The sequence below is a fragment of the Chionomys nivalis genome, chromosome 15 (genome assembly GCF_950005125.1).
Source record: "Chionomys nivalis chromosome 15, mChiNiv1.1, whole genome shotgun sequence".
Lineage (NCBI taxonomy): Eukaryota > Metazoa > Chordata > Mammalia > Rodentia > Cricetidae > Chionomys > Chionomys nivalis.
In genome coordinates this window covers 13,731,820-13,753,512 of record NC_080100.1, presented here as the reverse complement: position 1 = coordinate 13,753,512, position 21,693 = coordinate 13,731,820, and the positions used below count along the sequence as shown (strand labels likewise).

At 34.3% G+C, this 21,693-nt stretch overlaps 1 protein-coding gene across 4 annotated transcripts in view; it reads left to right on the top strand.

The window, feature by feature from the left end:
* Nucleotides 1–4,249: 4,249 nt before the first annotated feature.
* Nucleotides 4,250–21,693, top strand: part of Cdh18 (cadherin 18) — a 736,062-nt gene continuing 718,618 nt past the window's right edge. For 3 of the 4 annotated variants that reach the window (XM_057789878.1, XM_057789874.1, XM_057789879.1), the window contains exon 1: nucleotides 4,253–4,427. The gene's annotated coding sequence lies outside the window, so the exon portion shown is untranslated. Of the gene's footprint in view, nucleotides 4,428–21,693 lie in introns of all 4 variants that reach the window. The other variant, XM_057789883.1, reaches the window with a different exon arrangement.

The following is a 21,693-nucleotide window of genomic DNA, read 5'->3' as shown; positions in this document are numbered from 1 at the left end:
CTGGGAGTTTCCCTAGTGACTGGTTTCTCACTAACCCCATAAGGATTACTTCTTTCAAGGTATCTCTTGGGCATGTACCCAAAGGTTTCACACTCATAATACAAGGGCATTTGCTCAACTATGTTCATAGCAGTATTATTCGTAATAGCCAGAACATGAAAACAACCTAGATACCCTTCAACTGAAGAATGGATAAAGAAAACGTGGTACATTTACACAATTAGACTTTTACTCAATGGTTAAAAAAAAATTCCATCTTTAAATTTGCAGGCAAATGGAAGGAACTAAGGAAAAAACATCCTGAATGAGGTAACCCAGACTGAGAAAGACAAACAGAGTATGTGCTCACGCTTAAGTGGCTCTTAGCCATAAGGTAAAGGATAACCAGCCTATGGTCCGGAACTTGTTTCTTAAAGGGAACTTTTGCACCCGCATACACACTACAGAGTGACATAGAAGCCATAGGACCCGGGGCTGACTTGGGTATCATCTGAGTGAATCCTGCCAGGTGATAGGCCAGCATAATGGCAAAATCCTAACTCTGTCCATCATCATTTGACCTCCACATATATGTTGTGACACAATGAACACATTTCACAAGCCTCTAAAAATAATAATAATAAATTTTAATATCTAACATTTAAATATACTTGCAGACTAACTTTAACAGATTTTTGTGTAACATTATATAAATATATAGTATAGACTAAGGAATAATGTATCTCATTCTTATTTATATGAGTTTTATTTCTTTGCATGTTTACTTTCTCTGGCTAAGGCTTCCAGCTCCATACATTTCATGGCAGCCACTTTATTTTTAAGGATAGAGTATGCAAATTTTCGGAAATATGCAGAATTACTGACCAAACACTTAAATATTTGTTTCTCTGTGAAGAAATATTGAAAATCAGAAGACAGATACTTAACCCATTCAAGACAGAATGAGTTTTCCAGTCCTTGTCTCACAATCTGAATGTAAGCTGTTCCAGTAACAATGAATGCCTACCTGCCACAGGGTTGATGGTTGAGCGATAATAGCTTTGGCTGTGGTAAGAGTTTAAATTGACTAAACGAGATGTATCATCCAATATTTTGCTGGAAGTTGTAAGCTATCAATAGATTTAAAATTTCTAAAATCATTATGTGATCAGTTTTTCCACATGCAATTATTGTACATTGTGTAAGTGATGTTGGGAGCATAGATTGGTAGTGTCTCCATTTCTGCTATTTCCCAGAATCGAAGCCATTAATTTTATTCTTTCTACATGCTCTCATTATAAAACTACCTTAGTTTTTTTTCTATTGCTGTAATAAAGACAATAGTCAAAAGCAACATGAGAAAAAAGGGTTTATTGCAGACCATCATGGAGAAAATATAGGGCCAGAACTCATATTAGGAACCCAGAGACAGGAGTTGAAGTCAAATCCATAAAGGAATGTTGTTTACTGACTTGTTCATAGATATTTTTTATATAATTTGTGGCACTTCCATTCCAGGCTGGGTTCTTTAAAATCAATGATTAATCAAGAAAATACCCACAGAATTTCATAAATGCCAATCGATGCAGACTTCTTTTCTCACTTGAGGTTCCTTCCTAGATGACCCCAGCTGATGCTAAATTGTCAAAAGTAAGTTAACCGTTACAATATTCTTCAGATCAATATTTAAATTATATTTTGTTGTGTGAAATTCTGATTATAAACACTTGGCAAGGAAATAGGCATTGGATTTTGTGTCTCATCACTTGTGAAAAGTGAACTCAGGCAGGAATAAAAAGAACAAGAAAGCCCTCCTGAAGCTACCCACTACACACATACTACTTGACCTACCTGCATCTTTTGGTAGAGAGGGAAACACAATACTTTTTTCATGTAAAAAACCAGACAGCATTTTCATGATCTGACAAAACTGAGGGTAACAAATCTGTGTTTAGATTCATCTTTAAAAACAAATAACAAAAACAAACAACAAACAAACACAAAAATATCCCCATGTTTTCTAAATTTAAGAATGACCTGACTAAGACATTTGAAGTGAGCCAATAAGAAAAATAACACTCCCCTTAATGGGATTTGTACTTGTGTGCCCCCCAAATTCCTAATCATTGTGACCATTGTGACTATTTTTCTTAGTCATTGTTCTACTGCTAAGAAGAGACACCCTGATGAAGATATGTCTTATGTGTCCTTGTTGACATTTCAGAGACTTAGTACATTATCATTATGGGAGTGAGGGGACATGGAAACAAGTAGGCAGGTACTGGAGCAATTGTTGAGAGCTATATCATGATTCTTATGCAAACAGAAAGAAAGAGAGAGAGAGAGAGAGAGAGAGAGAGAGAGAGACTTGATCTAGCATGATCTTTTGAAACATCAAAGCCCATGTCTGTGATGCACTTCTTCCAACAAGGCCACAAGTACCAATCCTTGTCATCTTTTCAAACAGTTCCAGTCCCTGGACACTAAGCATTCAAATGTGCTTATGGGGTTCGTTCTTATTCAAATTACAGAATACTTGGTTTGAGGTTCTCAATGGTACAGAAATGATACAGAAATGATAGCTTTCCTGTTCTATTCTATTTTCTTCTCCTCCCTCAGTTTCTCCTCCTATTCCACAGCAAGTTTGCCTCTTTGACACCTGTCAATTGTCCTTGAGTTATTTTTTTCCATTTTAAGATTATTTATCTAGAAACATAAGAACAAAAATAGTAGTAGAATTTAATTTCTCCAGGACTGCATTTGGTAACTTGAAATGTAATTAAACTCTTTAATTCTTTCCCTAAGATATTAAGTGCATAGACTCATAGACCCTTCTCCAAAAAGTATCTGAAAGTAATGAATTTTCTTCTTTCCATGGGATGTTGTTGAATTCTTATTTTAATGTCCTTATTTACATGCAGATATATTACTGAAGTATACTTCACCTGAAATCTATTTTGTTCAATCTGAAAACAATCTTTATTGTTTAATCAGGTGAATATTTTACTCAAACAGTAATTATCAACATTAAGACACAAACAACAAGCCAGGCGGTGGTGGCACACGCCTTTAATCCCAGCACTCGGGAGGCAGAGGCAGGCGGATCTCTGTGAGTTCGAGGCCAGCCTGGTCTACAAGAGCTAGTTCTAGGACAGGAACCAAAAAAGCTACGAAGAAACCCTGTCTCGAAAATTAAAAAAAAAAAAGACTCAAACAACATAGTATGATTCATAAAATTATTTTTAATTCATAAATGTATTATATATTTCTAAATTAGTATATATTAATAATATATTCTAAATATACAGAAGTATATTTCACTTGAAATATATCCTAGCAAATCTACATATTGGCTCTGAATACAATTTTTCTTGATTAAATTATTAGGTTATTTTACTCCATGTTGATAATTAATATTAATGCTCAAACAACACACTACTCTTCATATAATTATTTTTAATTCAGAAATACATTATATATATTTCTGAATTAATATATATTAGTGTTATAATATAAGTATATTATATGTGAATACATACATATATATTTTATACAGTGACTTCAAAAATGTTGAAGAATAAGCAGGCTTCAAAGGGGCATTACGATGGGAGAGGTAGCAAGCTAATATAGATGAAAATAGTTACTAAAAATAGTTGGATGGACCAGTAACTAGTTAGTTTTGACATGCTGGTGGCATTTGGAACTAAATTGCAACTGTGCCACTAATTTATTTATATCTATATATCATCTATCTATCTATCATCTGAATGTATAAAATATTATATTACTCATTGTTGTTTTGCAACACATCTCAAATAATGACAGAAAGGTGAATATGCGTAATTATAAATTGCTGCCAGTTGTAAAGGAAGGGTTAAAGTTTAAAATGCAAAAATCTGCAATAACACTGAGCTTGCTTTGAGCCTCTGCTCTCTCAAATCCTATCACTAAGGGAGATAAAATAATGAAAAATACTTGACTAAACTGCTGGCAAAATTCTTATTGTTTGGACCAGTCTTGGAAAAGGCTCTTGGGACCAGCAGTGGGATCCTTGCTATTGATTGGCTGGTTAAATAGGGGACTATTAGCTTCAGACAGGCTAGATTGATTACATAGCAGCAGCAGGAACTAAGACATAGAGCTGAGTGAGCAGCAGGGAGAGAGAGAGAGAGAGAGAGAGAGAGAGAGAAGAGAGCCTATCACTCTGTGGCTGCTGGTGCCGGATAATCCTGCTTCCCAGCTGCCTCAGTCAACAACTTACTGAGCTGCTGTTTCTTTTACAAAAGGATGTCAGCTCTGAGAGCCTGCGAAAAATAACAGACTTCACCTTGGAACAGCTCAACACACTCGTGCAGCATTCAAGCAGATCTGAAGAGAAAGCAAAAATCAAGCTCTAACACAGCCCCTCTTCATGTCTACGTTGCAGAGAGAACAGTTTCATGTTCCAGGTAAGGAAATTATTATCATTTCTTTTCATGTGTTTCTTTTCAGAAAGCCACAGTAAGGCACGTAGTAGCTAAGCATGTTTTTAAAACTGAGTTTGAAGCACAACATTAGAGCCAATGTTGTAATGTGTTTAAATGAATATATTTGCATGCTTATCCACAGGTACGTTCACTTTTTAATACAATCCTCACATAGTGTATTTATGTAGGACATTCTCCACATATAAAATATAATTAAACCAAATCTATCCTTAAAAGAATAAGGTCATTTTAGTGCCGGTATTAGAACAAATGTTCAAAAACATTGCTTTTATGGCGTTAAATAACTTTGATAATGAAAACATATCAAGAAGTACCATTATTACATGAACTGCAAGGTTTAATTTAATACAAACATAGAAGCTACCGTTTGCTTATTCTTTGTGAAATCTGCCCTCTAAGTGTAGTTTTAACTTTTCAGAGTAAGCAGGCTGTGTCCCAAAAATATGACATTAGACTGTCCTTCTATTATGGCTGTGGATGTTGTGCTTGTTATTAAAAGTCCTGTGCTAAGGACAGAAATTTGAGTCTGGAGATGCTTAGGTATTCTAGAGTTCACTGCTGAGCCGCAGTCCTATCAATTAATATTTAAAGTGTCAGAGACGGTATGTGCAGGCAAAGTGCCATGAACACATGCGGTCTTTACAACATGAAGTTCTCTCCTGGGAGCAGGGTTTTAGAAAATGATTTTTCAAGATACCGATGGAATGGAACAGGCATAATGCTGGAGCATGCAGTACTGATGGGAGTGACTGACCTTAGGGTGTGGGTCAAAATATTAACTGCAATGGGAGAGCATGTTAGTGAAAGGGGTTTATTTCTTCTTGTTGGAGGTACTATGTTTTGTGATATTAATGTGTAAAGGCATTTACTTTTGTATCAGTGAAGAGCTAATTTACCACAAGAGTTTCCTTTAAGTGAGGTTCTCTGGGTTGCTCCTTTTTTATCAGAGAACATACTACTATGTGAAAAGTGATCAAACTTTTTAATATTCTATTCCATTTTTAAAATATTTAGAAAGTTGCCAGACTCTTGGGAACAAAATATCTGAAGTTAAGAACATACATACCTTGAACTGCTTTACTTGTGTTTTATTTCATCTTCAATATTTAAAATTAAAAAAATCTATATACAAAATACATTCCTTCTTTATATCATATTTTCTTTCAATTACAATTTTAGAGGTTTGAATAGTTCTGTTTGTCAGGACAATGCCATAAGAGAATAAATATATTGTAAATATAGTTATATATCTATGTAGGTATGTTATGGGTATTATATATTTATATATATATGGGTATTATATATATTATGGGTATAATACATATTGATAATATATAGTTATATATCTATATTGGAATGTTGTTATGGGTATTGCTTCTTTGGTTTTTAACTGAGTAACATGAACAATTTTTATGTTTACATATTTTGAATATTATGAGCGAGATTCAATCACCCAATTGTGAAATGAAGGCATCCTTGCACATACTTATATTGATGCAATAGTATCTTTAACAGAAACTCTGCACTTGTTTTAAATCTGGTATATCCACTACTACATTCAACATTCAGTGTTAATAGTGTTTTCCGAGGAGCATGTCAATATTGTCAGAAGTATTATGCAATTTTATGCAAATTTTTAGACTTATCTTCTGAGTAGGCAGAAGTTATTTTCAACAAAATCATTCATTTGTTTTAATTATATTATATGTTTATTTAAGCTTAATTTTCTTACAGCAATGCCCAGATATGTTTTTATCGTACAGCTCTCTTATGATACTTCTTACTGGTTATCTTAAATTAGTCTATAAAAGAGATTAGCTCTCAGTTGCACTGTATGTTTTTATCAGCTCATTTAAATTTAAATATGAATATATGTAGTTTTCATAGTATTTTTCTTGTAACAAAAAGAATATTCTTTTCAAAGCTTTTTGAAATAGCATCTTAACCTCTGTGCCTCCTACAGGTAGACAGAGTCTTACAGGACTTTCAATTTTACTTTTAGTCCTGCTTTATTCCTTTTAAGTTTGCTCTTTCCATTAGAATATTTAATTCTTTATGTAGTTAGCAGGAAATATTCAGTGATTGCAGCAAGAGAGTTCTTTTAAAATGAGCACTTCTGTTTTCAGCTGTTTAATTAATATTCCCCAGGCATTCTGTATTATCTTTCTCTGCAAACAGGATCAAAGAGGACTAGTGTCCTGGGAACAAGATACCTCAGGGTCATTTCAAGTCTGAAACCTACAGTTTACTCTTAAGTTCATCTTCAGGTGCTCTTTTTTCTTTGAGTGTATGAGAGGGGTCACTTGGACTTTTTATTCACCTTCTCATTAACTCCCATAGTATCAGATGTCTCTCCTGATTACTTATTATAACCACACCAAAGAAAAGAAATTGAGAAAGCAGGTCCACTTCTGTTCAAGTAGCTCTCTGAGCCATTAGGGGGCTCTTTCTTCCTGTGTTATACTCAGTGAAACACAGCAAGGTGATGCTGCATTCTTGCAGCATTTGCTCCTGCTTGTAAGGCAAATGTGTACTGCTTCAAGAATTTTTCTAGTGCGCACAAAACAGACACTATTAAGATCTGTAAGAAATCTATTTTCAAATGAAAATGAACATACCCTATGATTCTCATTCTTGGAATTTATTAATGCATATAAGTACAAATTTTAATGGCTGAACTGTGTAAAACGTGGTGATTTAGTAAACTTTAAAGACTGCCTGTTATGGAGACACCACTATAAAACAATCTAAGGAATTTAATATCTGCATTATTATCAAATATCTGAGTCCAAGACAGAATCTCATGACTGCTCTTCAAGCATTTTACTCTCAAAAGAACAAACAGAATCTAGCTAAGAGAGAGGATTAACAATTTTATATAACCATAAGTAGAGAAAAACGAAAAATAAAATGATACAATCAGTGTCAATCTGCATGTAAGAAGAGCATTTTCTTTCTGAGTCTTTTCTTCACAGCCATGAACTCCCATAGGCATACATGAGTGGTTTTACAGCAGCTGATTATAATACAAAAAGGGTCCCTTTCCTATCACTTTCCAACACAATGATAGGTGAGCAGCACTATGGACTTTCTTCTTGGAATGAAACCTACTTTTTCCTTCTCAGCAGCAGTAGAGATTATTGCTTAGTGCTGAATGTGCTTAGACATCCATGAAACATACATGATACCAGAAACAAGCAACCTATTTGTTGGATAGATGTAGGGCTTATATTATCTCACTGGGCATTTATATATGTTGAAAGGAATAATATTAGAAGCATCTAATAGTGTTTAAGTCATTCCAAATCTATATAGATAATGTTAAAACAAAACAATGGTGATAATATAAATTATTAACATTCAAATGGATAAGAATTCTGATACTGAAATTTTATTGTCAAGGGTGTGATGTTGAAGAAAGGGCCACTTGTTGGTTTCTGGCTGCTCAGCCATGAAATAATCACAAAGAAACTATATTATTTAAATCCCTGCTTGGCGCATTAGCTCTAGCTTCTAATGACTCACTCTTAAATATTAACTTAATTCATCTCCATTAATCTGTGTATTGCCACGTGGCAGTGGCTTACTGGCAAAGTTTCGACATGTCTGACTCTGGCAGTGGCCCCATGGCTTTTCTTTGACTCTGCCAGCATTAAGCCTAGCTTTCCCTGCCTACCTAAGTTCTGTCTTGCTATAGGTCCAAAGAAGTTTCTTTATTCATTAATGGTAATCGCAGGACACAGAGGGGACTCTCACATCAGTGTGAAGAATGTTTTAATTGCATTTTATTTATTCTACATTGCTCGCCTCTTTGAGCCTTTGATTACCAGGCTTCTTGAACCTCCAGTTGCCAGGTTTCTGGAACCTCCATATTCCCCTAGTCGTTGCTAGTCTCCTTTTACCCAGGGAACGGTGAGTGCACTATCCACCCATTCCTGCAGACACAGAACAATCAAACATGTAGTGTTGTGGAGGTACCTTTATTTAATAAGAGGCATCCAAACCTTCCCTCTGACTGGAGGGCTGTCTACCTAATTTTTGCTGTCTCATCCTCACTTAATCTCGAGCCAGGCTTTTTACAGTCCTATAGGCCTCGAGTTACAGTCCCTGAGATAATTTGGTCCAACACTACATGACATAGTCTATTATATTAAAGAAGCATAGAGGGCAGTCAGACAGTGGTTGCACATACCTTTAATTCTAGCACTCAGATGGTAGTGGCAAGTGAATCTCTGTGAGTTTAAGACCAGCCTGATCTACAGAGGGAGTTTCAGGATAACCAGGACTGTTGCACAGAAAAGCCTTTTCTCAAAAAACAAACAAAAAACAGAAGCTTTGAGTTTGAGGAAAGAGCTAAAGTTAAATATGATCAACTAATACAATTGCAAAATTTGAATTTAAATATATATGTAGGTCAACTTTTGCCCATAAAAAGATGAATATAAACATGTTCTCTACTTAATATTAAATAAATGAAAATGCCCCTGAAATAAAGTATGTCTTATATCATCTGGTAGGGGCAAAGAGCTTTTAAAAATATGTGTTTGTTTAACTGTGTGAATGTTGTGTGAGGGGTGGGTGGACAATTATGTGACTGAATGTGAATTTGGGCACATGTGTGTGTGTGTGTGTGTGTGTGTGTTTGTGTGCAGTACATACACACATAGCTATGCAGCTGTACCCTCCTCTGCATATGTGTTAATCTTAAGGATTGTGTCAGCTGACTTGGTCTATCATTCTGTTAATACAGTCTCCCTCCTTGAACCTTGAGCTAGACTACTGGCCTCAAGTACCTGTAATCATCTTAATCTTGACCATCTCCAGATTTAGCCAAATAGGCTTGTAAAACCACAGTTAGACTTTAAAAGGATATTAGGGATTTGAATTCAGGTCCACATGCTTGGGTAACATGTCTTTTTTTCTTCCTCACCATCCTGCTGGTTTGAGGAAGTAGAGAATGTGGTGACATTATACAATAGACCAATACCAGACTTCAAAAGAACACAGTAAGGAGACTCCATTTAGTAAGACTAGTGCAATGAACTGAGACTGATGGTCTTGCAGAGGCAGAAATGTTTGTATATTTATTATTGCATTTCTACTGAACTAAGTTGTATGATTTATAAAAGTTTCTCTCAGTTTTGTCCTTTTAAGAGACATGTTTATTTTTATTTTTATGCATGAGTACCTTGCCTGATTGTATGTCTGTGTACCACATTAGTACAGCTCTTGAGGCTGCCAGAAGTGGATATTAGATCTCCTAGAACTGGTTTTAGAGATGTGTGTGAACCATCAAGTGTGTACTGAGAATCAAACCAGTTCTTTCTATGAGCAACTGCTGTTCTTAATCACTGAGCAATCTCTCCCACTTTAGACTGAGTTTATATCATTGTTTTATATTTTCAGCAAATTATATTTCTCTATTCACTCTTTTCTCTCATATTACTGGAGAAAAATATATCTCAGCCATCTTCTCTTTTTATTTTATATAAAATCTTCTTTGGCTATGACCTTACATGTATATTAGAAGTTAGTCTGGCACATTGTTTTCAGCTCATTGGAATTCTTTCTTGAGTCATATAAGTTAATATTTGAACACTATTGTTCATCAAACTTCAGTTATTATAAAATATGAATGAGAGGATTTTGACACAGAGCTTCTAAGACACTCATATTATTAATCATAAAATGTTTAAGGTAGATTTATCAAATGACTTACGCATATATCAGTGCAAGTCATGAGAGATAAGTACTAATTCTCATCCTTTATTTGAAGAAAAATAATATTGGAATGTTCCAGAAGTAAACAGTGCTGTATAACAGGTTTGGTTTGGGCACACCAATTATGTTTCAAAAATATGTAACATGCCATCTCTTCTAGAAGTAGGCAGTTTTCAGAGTGATGTTAGGTTTAGGCAGAAATATAAGTAAACATTATTGTTTACTTAAGTTCTTTCATCCCTTCTTTTTTTCACTATCTATGCTGCTTTTTTTTTTTTTGTCATGTTCATCTTACATCAGTATGGCTCCTGTATTATAATTGATAGCTCAAAATTTGCCCTCTAGGTGTCATTTGTTCCATTATGTTTTTAAATTCTTTTATTTTTTTACTAAACCCTACCCGTCACATGTGTTCTTGAGGTTTTATTCATTCTCAGTGACAGGTGCCTGTCAAATTATATCCCTTGCATATATTTTTGTTGCCTCATGCTGTCCTTTGCATGCCATGCTAACAGTTCTTTCTCCTGGGAAGCTCAGCCTTTATTATTATGCCCACAGATTTTCCTTTGATAGACTTCAAGATGTTATAATCATGTAAAATGGTATAGTATTTTTATATGGTTTTTAAATAAAGTCATATGAATTTAAAATTGTTTATATTCTTCTATTATTTGCTAGCATATTTCTTTTTATTGCTAAATAATATCCTACTAAATGGTTGAGGCGATTTTCTCATTTATTCAGTGAGAATAACATACCTTGTTTGTTTCTAATTTGGCAAATCATCAATCACGGTTATGTTAACTTCTGTGGACAGCACTTCTATGTACACAATTTTCAGCTACTTGAGGGAAATCATAATGCTTATGACTACCTGGCTGTGTGCGAATTGCAGCCTTACTCCCATAAGAAACTGTAAGTTTATCTTCCTAAGTGTGTGCAACTGTTGGGTTACCACTAATAATTAATAAAAGTTATTGCTCTACAGAATTATAAGAATTTAATGTTTTAAACTTTCATCTTATTAAAATTATGTCTTTAATATTTTGAAATTATAATTTAATGAATATTTTCTGTTTCTCGTTTTAAACCTTTCCATATTCCTCTCATTGCTTTCTTTGAAATTCATGGCTTAATAGTTGTGCTTAGTGTGTCTTATTGCTTTTAGCATACACTGATTGGTTATAACATTCACTGTGAAAAGTATTCAACAAAGTTTTACCTTCAGAAACATATCTACAACCAACTAATATTTTTGGACAAATTATTTTTATATTTGCTAAACAAGTATTTGAATATTGCAGTTTAAAGCCTGTGGAGATTTTTTATCCTTCGTTTATTTGTACTTTTTAATTAGAACCAAAAAGGAATATTTGGAGTAACAGGATTAAGTAGACAAACTTTTATTTTGTGAAATATTTTGTTAAAAAGTAACTATATTATTATTTCAAGATTGTAATATAATTACATTTTATATTCCCTTCTCTTTACTCTCTTCAAACCTTCCCCTATACACTGTCTTTCTCTCTTTCAAATTAATGGTAAATTTTTTATGAATTGTTGTTGTACACAAAAATGTTATTTAAACATTTGTATTCTAAATATACAAATGCAACATACTCAGTCTGCATATGTATGTTTTCAGGGTTGACTGGTTGATAATGTACAACCAGTTGTGTTATTTCTCCCTAGCTAAGTATCTATCCCACTTTCAGCATCTCTTAGTTGCTCATAGTTCCTAGTGTTGGACTGCGGATTCATGGGTTTTCCCAGGTTACCTTAGACTGTCCAGTGTTGTCATTCTTCAGCTCATCTTTAGGCAGTCATGTTGGTGATACTCTGTGGGTGTAGCTTCTGACATTCCTAGGAGATACAATCTCACAGCAAACTCCCTGATTCTCTGGCTGTTAAAATATTTCTGCCCCCTCTTCTGCAATGACCCCTGAGCCTTAGGTGCAGAAGATTTATTGCAGATAATCCTCTGGGCCTGGGACATGCAACTCCTTACACATAACCATGGTCCTGACTTCTTAAGGTAGCTATTGCTTGCGATAGAGGACGACCAACACAGAAATGAACATTTTGAGAATTTTTATGCTTTTAAGCATATAATGCTTGCATAGTGAACTCAACATTTATTGTCAATCCATTATATATCCTTCTCTTGAGGCTGTGTTGTTTTGATATGGAAAGCTGATTCACTTTTTATCTCCTCAGAGTAAAATATCTATCATATATATTAATGTATACTATGCGAATAAACACTTAGAACCTGAGTTTCTTGGTGAAAGAATGGGCAATCTTTTGAACATGGTTCATGTTCCTTTCCTTTCATTCCTCATCATCTCACTGGGGATAGGTGACAGTTTGGTCTGTTGAACAGTTTTATGTTCAAATCCTTACATCATTTGGGATAATTAAAAACTTGAAGTCATGCCACTTAGCTCCACTGTCTTCTTATTGAAAATAATACTCTGTTGTATCTATCATGACAGTAACAGTAATGTGAGTGACTCCCTTAACAATGAAAAGAGCTGTAGATAAACATGGCATCATTAGACAGTAAATAGCATAGTTTCTCCAGAGGGGGGAAAAACCCATAAAAGTACGTGGTGAATGCAAGCATTTTAAAACAGAAATATCAATGATATAGATTTCAGCGCTCTCTCTCTCTCTCCCTCTTTTTCTCTCTCTCTCTTCCTCTTTCTCCCCATCTCTCTTTTTCTCTCTTGGTTGAAAGGATATTAATCTTGGAGCCAAATACTTGAATCACTGTTCTTTTTTACTAGATAAATTTCAAAAGCAACTTGCAGCAATGAACACACAGAAAAAAGATGCATAATCTTCTACTGTCCCTCTGCCCCCGCCTTTCTTTATAAGTGTTTACATAAGTTGATTTGTTAGTGCATTTCTCCCAAGTTAATTGACTTCTATTCTGAACTGTCTACTTATACATTCATTAAATAATGCATGCTTTCTCTTAATATTCCTTTTCATAAGCTTATTTGCTGGCTGTGATGTATACCCAGGGTATCATTTCCAACATCTTGGTGTAGAAATCTTCTTACAAAAATCGATATCATTTTAGCTTTTTGGCTGGAAGTATAGAACAGGCAGATTCTTTGCCAAGGATATTCTCTGACAAACTGTATCTAAGACTTACCGAGAGAAGAATACATTGAACTACAGGAACAAAAATAAGATTGAGAGTGTTGATGCTGGACGCTTAAAGGAAATCCCACACTAACTCATAATTGAATATAAGAAGGTTATTTATTTAGGTGTAGATTCGCAGATCACAGTCCTCTACTCAGACAGGGAATAGCAATCGAATCCCACAGCCGAAAGAGAGACCAGACCCTTGCTTTTATAGTATAAGAGGCCACACCCAAGTGGGCAGGTAACTTAAAGGCTACTGGCTCTAGGAATTCCTATAGTCGAGTATTAATGATTTTCTGAAATAAAATTTCAAAGCCCAATTTTGAAACATATTTATAAGAAGAGAAACTGAACTGTTCACTCAAATTTAGGATTATTTCACAAATCAGGAAACCTTGTAGATAGTGTAATGCATGATCTTGTTATTACTGCACATCTGTCTTTTAGTGTCCCAGTCAGTTTTTCCCCAAAGGAAGCAGAAAGGGACAGTGTAGTTTAGATCTGAAATACAGAAGTGTGGGCTGTGAATTTATGCTGGGGCTACAAAGAGCTAACTACCAAAATTGGAATAATTTATCAGCATTGCCTAATTAGAAGAAACTGTTTAAATATAGCAGGTGTGTGTAATCTAAAAATCTTGAAAAAAATATCAAAATAGCAAGGTTCTTCTGTTTTTGAAGGTGTGTGATGGCATGCCCTTCTAAAACTTTGGGGAAGGTGTTTTTTTATCATTTAGAAGCAACTTTCTTCATAATACATTAAGAATAAGAAATGCTTTGTGTTGTAACTATAAGATTTACTTTTAAACAGTTCATAGAGGGGACTGACCTAATCACAGACAGACAGACCACAGCAAGACTCCAGCTAACATTAAATACTTCTGATTCAAATATGTTTCTTCTTTACTCAGGCACACTTATGAGCAAATAATGACTATCATATTTCATTCTTTGGGATTCAACTAGCTATAAAGATGAATAAACATGGACTAAGATTCTCCATCTCCTTAATAAAATAAAAAATTGCATCAGTCATCCATCTATTCTTGTTTATATTCTTTCAAGTTCTGTTCTGAAAATCTGGGCTTAGGTTCCTGAAAGAACATTTAATCTTTTTTTTTGAATTACATTCCTTAGATTCTGCCAAGAAGAGTGTAGAGTTAAAAGTCAGGCCAAATAAAGGGACCCTCATTTCTTTTGCTGTGGATTGCTTTTGTAATATTTTACAGTTTTCTTTATCTTATAGTGCTTTGTAATGCTGAGACACTATAATACCGTTCTTCATATTGTGGTGACCTTCAACCACAAACTCCTTTTTGTTGCGGCATCATAACTGTGGTTTTCCTATAATGTACATGTCTGTGTTTTCTGATGGTCTTACATGACTCCTGTGGAAGGGCTCTTCATCCCTAAAGGGGTAGTGATTCACAAGGCCGAGAACTGCTTCCTTACAGAGTCACTCAAAAACATTTGCTTCCCATTTCTATCTGCCTCTGACACTCTCAAGATTCATTTCTCAGTGATCTAGAATGACACAACATCAGTCTTGTTTATTTCTGTCCCATCTCCTCATTCTTTCAGATGTTTGTTTCCTTTAAAGTAGCAGTCACCGAGGAAATAAAATATCTCAAAGAATTTTAACAAAATACATTCAAGTCAGAAATGGCGCATTTCTATGACTGTTTTAAAGGAACTTATTACTACCTAAAGATAGAAGAAAAACTATGAGTCTTTGTTAGTCTTCCATTACTGTTGTGGACATCTGCCTCTTGGTTGCCTTACTGTATAGCTCAATAAAATCAATAAAATAAAACTAGGAAAAAATTAGCCAACCCCCCCTAAAAAGATATATAGTAATATTCCTGGTGAAATAACCTTGTGCTTTGTAAATTTTAACACAACAGTGATAAATCAAATTGAGACTGGAAGTTGATAACAGAAGATTTATTTGAAACAGTAAAGTGATTGGGTTATTTATAATGACTCCAAATTGTATGATTATGCCCTTGTCCTTGAGTGATGAGGTTTTTGTTAATACTAAATGGTGTGAAATATATCTATCAACAATGGTGTTTTCAATTATTCTAGTAGCCAGTCATGTCTACTGGTGATGATGATGAACCTTTTGAGCATGGCTTCAGAAACCCAGTTAATTCTCCTTAAATATTTTCCAATGTTGATTCGACGACTCCAAGGTAGATTACTTATTTTCACTATATTTGAGAGCTTAGAGGTAAGCAAAAAAACAAGCAAAGAAAAACACACACATGAAAGCATGGCTTTAAGTCTTTAGAACAAATTGCTAGAGGAGAGTCAGAAAGCTTCTAAGGGTATCTGAGTGGTTTGGGGTTAAGCTGAGGACCTGAAACACTGAGTTTCGCTAAGCCTCTCTTGACAGCAGAAGCATCTATTCTTTCTTGAATGAGAAGACCAAGCTGACCTGGATTTTAGATAAAGTAGTTAATCACTTGAGGGACTTTGCTTGAAGAGTTCCCATTTTCATGTATATTTACCCTTCCCTTCACTATTTCCTGACTCCATTGATTATATCCAGAGCTCACCATGCATTAGTGACACGGTTAAATAATATTGATCTAAGAAAAAATAACATATCCTCTAAACCCTTCTCATAAATTAGTTAATTAATATCCCTGGAAAGTAAGGACATATGTTAGTATGTCATAAAAGAACTAGTCAGAGATTGAGAAACTATAATACTGAAATTGACTAAATGTAATTACATGATTCATACAGCAGAGATGTTAATCCAATAAGGTTTTCTTACATACAAGAAAATAACTCTAAACCTTTATTTTGTTGGTAAATAAAATATAAACAAATCTCACTCAATATCCTTATATTTGGATAAAGTTATCATGAGGAAATCAACCTTCATGATGTTTTTACTCCCTAATGTCTCTAACATTTTAATTTACAATTTCTTTATAAGAAAGTTTTAATAAACTTTTAAAACTACCATAGATAGAAAATACTGTATAATGAAAAAAGTTTTATATATATATATATATATATATATATATATATATATATATATATCCTTAAGGAACATCATAGTATTAGATAGTTCACTGTTTGGTTGTGTGACTAGTTACAAACTTTGCTTACCTGTTACTATTCAACACTTGAACAGTAGAAAACATGTAGCAAAGCCAAATGCTAGAGCTAGAAATCTCTTAATAAGAAAACAATAGTATCAACATGCTAAGTGGGAGTGTTTTAGATGTACGAGTGTTCGCATCAGCCAATCACATTTGTTTCCTCATTATTTACTCAATAACAACAGAAAAGATTGTATTTAGGCCTGTGATTGAAAATTTTGAATTTCCACAATTAAGCATTATGTTCCCTGTGCAAATATGGGATGAATTGGATAGCTGGCAGGATTGAATCTCTTCAGTATTTAGTGACCACACTGTGGTCCTTCATAAGTTTCCCCTCAATTTACTTGCTAGAGGAATGAAATGGAGAAGATAAAAACAGTCCTAAAAAAATTACTCCCTGGGTATTAATTAATACTAATTTCTCATTACCCCAAATATTTGAACTTTTCTAATTGGGCACTGTGGCAGTTAAGTCATAAACAGATTTTAAAGGATATTCCCATCACAGTGAGCAGTGTTGCTTTGTTAACTTCCCCAATGGTTCCCGTCTGAAAGAACACTTACTACACATTCAGTTGCCTACGGCTGTCATCCTTGCATTTGATTTCTGACTCTTACAGTGAGGATGTTAAGGGTAGAGGGTGCACAAGGATAGTTCTGGAATTTTCCTGTCTCCAACAATTGCAACCTAATATTGCATGCAAAGATTTAGCAATTACTTTTAGAGGCCAGATGTTTTTGAAAGCTGGGAAAAAATTGAAAGAAGAAATTAATTGCCTTTTCCTTTGTGAAATCTGCAAAGGGGATGCACAGGACTTGATGTGTGAGTTGTCTCTGAAAAACTGGCACATAAGCAGGGGGATATTAAGAGGAGAGTAGAAATTCACAGTGACTGTGGAGAGCTGAGGAAAACGCTTGGGGATATTGGGGCTATACAGAGAGAAAGAAAGATGAGCATATCATTAACAAAGCATGCAATTCACTGGACAGAGAATAAGGAATTGGTGTACAATTTTCAAAAAGTTTTACGATCTAATCTTCTACAACTTATAATATGTGTTAAAATTAATAATTGAAGCATATACTTTGCTTGCTCATTTCTAATAATGAAACAGGGTATTATGGGCTATACTTTGAACATTACTCTAGATTGTTCTCTTCAAATGTTTGCCTGAAGATTAGAAGAGAATTAGATGAAAAATGAGTTTAAAGAGGCATGTTGGGATGACTACTTTAAAGAATCAGTTTCCACAAATATGAGTTTGCTTAAGGCAATAGAGCTCCCTTATTGGGTGTTTATGCATGTGAAATAGACTGCAGCTCTATAACAACAAGTAACTTGGGTTAAACTTGTGAATAAGAACTAAAATACAACAGCAAATGACTCTCAAACCTAAGAGATACTACTTGAAAGCATTGCCTCAGTAAACAGCCCTTTTTTTCAACTGTATTTGTCTATTTATCATTGAAAGAAACAATGGTAGAACACATCATCCTCAATAAGATGTAAACACCAAGATGATGTCCTTGACCACGTCATGTGTATGTAAACAGTATAAAGAAAAGAACTAGACATGTTATTTATATTAAAATAGATGTGTTCAGTGTGCTCATCCCATGTGGAAAGTTGTTTGTGTAGCTAGTTAACAAAATACCCTGAAAAATCACAGGGTCTGTTGTTCTTTAAAAGAATACCTTTACATATGAGCTCTCACAGTTACCATTGGAAAATACTTCTCATCAACACCAGCGAGACCTTTTGTACAATGTGGTCTCTTATTATATTTTTAAATACATGATATTTATGATAGAGAGTACTAATTTTACACAACGGGCTTCTTTAAAATTAGCACACAAAGTTTGGTGGTATTATTGGGGGATAAGGTAGGGAGGAGTTGGGTGTAAATGTAGTAAAAAATACTGTGTGTAAAATTCTAAAAGAAAATCATGAGTTGTAAAGAAAAGCAGACAAAGAAAAATAGATACCGTTTGTTCAAGAAGCCATTGTGGGTTTGAGTTCTTGCATGCTTAATTTTTAATGACTCAAACAGTATGAGCCAGATCTTGATAAGTTCAGATATTGTTTTCCATGTGAAACGAACAAAAAACAAAAACAAAAAATTAAAAGGGTCTAGATTTGGGCAGTTATACAAAATTAATTTTTATTCAATGCGCCAGGAGAACAAATATTAAGCAGAATCTAACACTAGATGTTGAGAAAAGAGAAAGCAAAAGAATGCATATGATATGTAAGCAAAAATAAAAATAAAAGGAATGGATTACTAAATTAATATTTATGATCAAAAACAATCTTATATGGTTTTGATGCTTTTAAAAATATGAAGTTGGAAACAGTTTTCTGTGATCTCAAACCTAATTGTTTTGTTTTTATTAGATGATATTACTAACTTTTTAATATGGTTAATAACTCTTTAAAAGAACTATAGAATATGCATAATATTTTATTAGACCTGGAATATCATAGGCTATTGTCATTGTTTTTGGATGCCCTCTAAACTTGATGGAAGATCCTGTTGCTGATGTGCCACATGCTTGAGTCATGAAGAGATATGTAGCTAGTTCTGGTCTAGAAACTTCATCACTATTGGCTAGTAGTTATAGTGCTTGAAAGTTATGTGTACACTAATGGGGTAGAAAAGCAATTAGTAATATGCTACAGCTGTGGACAATGAAAGTTTATTAGGCCGGTCATTGTGGCACATGCCATGAATCTCAGCACTCGGGAGGCAGAGACAGGTGGATCTGTGAGTTAAAGGCCAGCCTGGTATACAGTGTGAGTTCCAGGACAGACTCCAAAGCTACAGCAGAAACAAACAAACAAAAAAAAAAAAAAAAAAAAAAAAAAAAAAAAAAAAAGGAGGAAAAAGAAGAAATGAAATTAGTTCAGCCTAGTTCCCTCTCTCTGTTCTGTGTATACTTAGGCATGTTCATGTAATGCATTACACAGGTAAAAGGACCTTAGCAGGTGCACTTCTTATAGCCTTGGATTTCCTGAAGAACTGTAAGCTGAAAATGCTATTGTTTATAATATGCCTAGTTTCTGGTTACCTATTTCAATTGACACAGCTAAAACATTTCAAACACAGACTCTGACAAGGCTGTCTGGTCAATTAGCCTGTTATCCTGAGGTGTCTCTCTCCTGGTTTGTTCCACTACTGAATTTCCTTTGATTTTTAATAGATATTGGCTTAGTTTTGTTGTTGTGTTGTTTATGTATGGAATTGCATAATTATTTTGTGATTGTTGAAAACAGCTTCTTGGTGTCTCAAAATTTATTATGCTTGAAATTTTCATTGTTACATAACAAAACACTCGAAATTAATTTTAAGTGTGACTATCCATCTACACATATAGAGTAAAGTCACAAACTCTTCGACAACATGTTATTTTATGGCTAGTCACTTTAAAATTTAGGTCTCTGAAGAAGTTTAAAACTCTGTGACAGCATGGGGGCCTGATGGTGGAGAAGTGCTGACTCAGCCCTTGAATGTTCCATGACTACTTCTCACCTGCACTTAGCAGCTGTTTACTGCTTGGTTCATTGGAGCATATGATGCTGAATCAAGACACAGGTCAATAAAGCCATTTGCAGTGATCAACCCTCGGAGAGAGGTGATGAATCAACCAAAACTCCTCTAGGCTGAAGGAAAATGTTGCACTTTAGGTAGTAACATGGAATCAAATGAATCAGCAGTCTGCATGTCTCCCTAATTAATTTTACTACCTTTGGGGAGGCATGAAACAAACTTCTAATGTCCTTTTCCCCTTCGGTAAGGATGTGAGTGGTTAGATATCAAATTATGCAGGCAACCTTTAAAAGCTGCCTTTTAAGTACTTACATGGTGATTCCTTGATTTTTATATATTAAGGCTTTATTCATTTAAGTTTTCATGACTTGTTATATTCATATATCAATCACAAGATTACCAAAACACAAAAGTTGACAATTTTTATCCCAGTCTATATAATACAACAGCAAAAACTAAAACCAATGTCTCACATAATTTTATATCTGCCCCCAAAGATCGGTGTTATTGTCATGCTGTGTGATAGATATTCGATCATAAGCTCCCAGGTAAATATCTGATTTAACAAAGAAAATATAATAAGAATTGTATAACTTTTCATCTCGAACATTTTATTATATATTTTATTTTTACTTTATTGAGTTAAATTTGTATTGGTGATATTAGAAAATTAAAACTTTTGGATATTTCAGGTAATTTATCTATATGGCCCTTAAACAATGATTAGGTTTCATATAAAATTTAATGAGTCAACAGGTGTTTCTTCAGTCCCTAATTTGCAAAGCACTCTTTTATATATATATATATATATATATATATATATAGTAAATTTATCATGTTATAGGAAATACAAGTTTGGCACCTGCAGTTGTCAACCATATAGTCATAATCAAATGGGTGTTTAAGACAGTAACATAGAAGAAACAGTGAATGGTGGCCTTTAAATGTATGCAATTTATAGAATTAACGGATTCTTAGGGTATGTGTGATCCTATAAACTCTGACTAAGAAAACTCTCTAGGATGTATGAAAAGGACAACTGAGACTTTTCATTTTCTATTGAATTTGATGATTTCAAAATCATCTCAAGTTTCAAATTTTTATGCAACAGGAGAAACAAGTCTATTGCATGAGTTCTAGAGATTCCTGGATAGCTGTCAGGTTCACATGATAGCCTTGAGTTTTGTAAGGTATTTCAATTCTTTCAAGTCTTCTTCTTTTATTTATTTTATTTTAAAAAAGAAAACAAATTATATTTTTTCATATTACTTACTTAACAATCCCAGTTCCCACTCCCTCTCCTCCTCCCATTCCCTTCACCTACCCTCCAATTTCACTTCTATCCACTCCTCAGAAAGAATAAGGCACATTGTTTTGGGGATGGTCCAAGGCCCTCCCTATTATATCTAGGCTGAGCAAGGTATTCCAATAGGTTCCCAAAAAGCCAGTAGAAGAGGTAGGGATAAAACTTGGTGCCGCTGCCCTGAAGTGGCCCTGAAGTCTTCCCCAGCCATATAACTGTCACCCACATTCAGAGGGACTCTTTTGAACTTGTGCTAATTCCTTCTCTATTTGGCTCCTCTCTTTTTCTTTTTCTTTTTTTTTTTTTTTAATGACTGATTCCTGTTAAGACTATCAAAGTTTCTTTCCATCAGCATATTTGCTGCTAAGTATATCA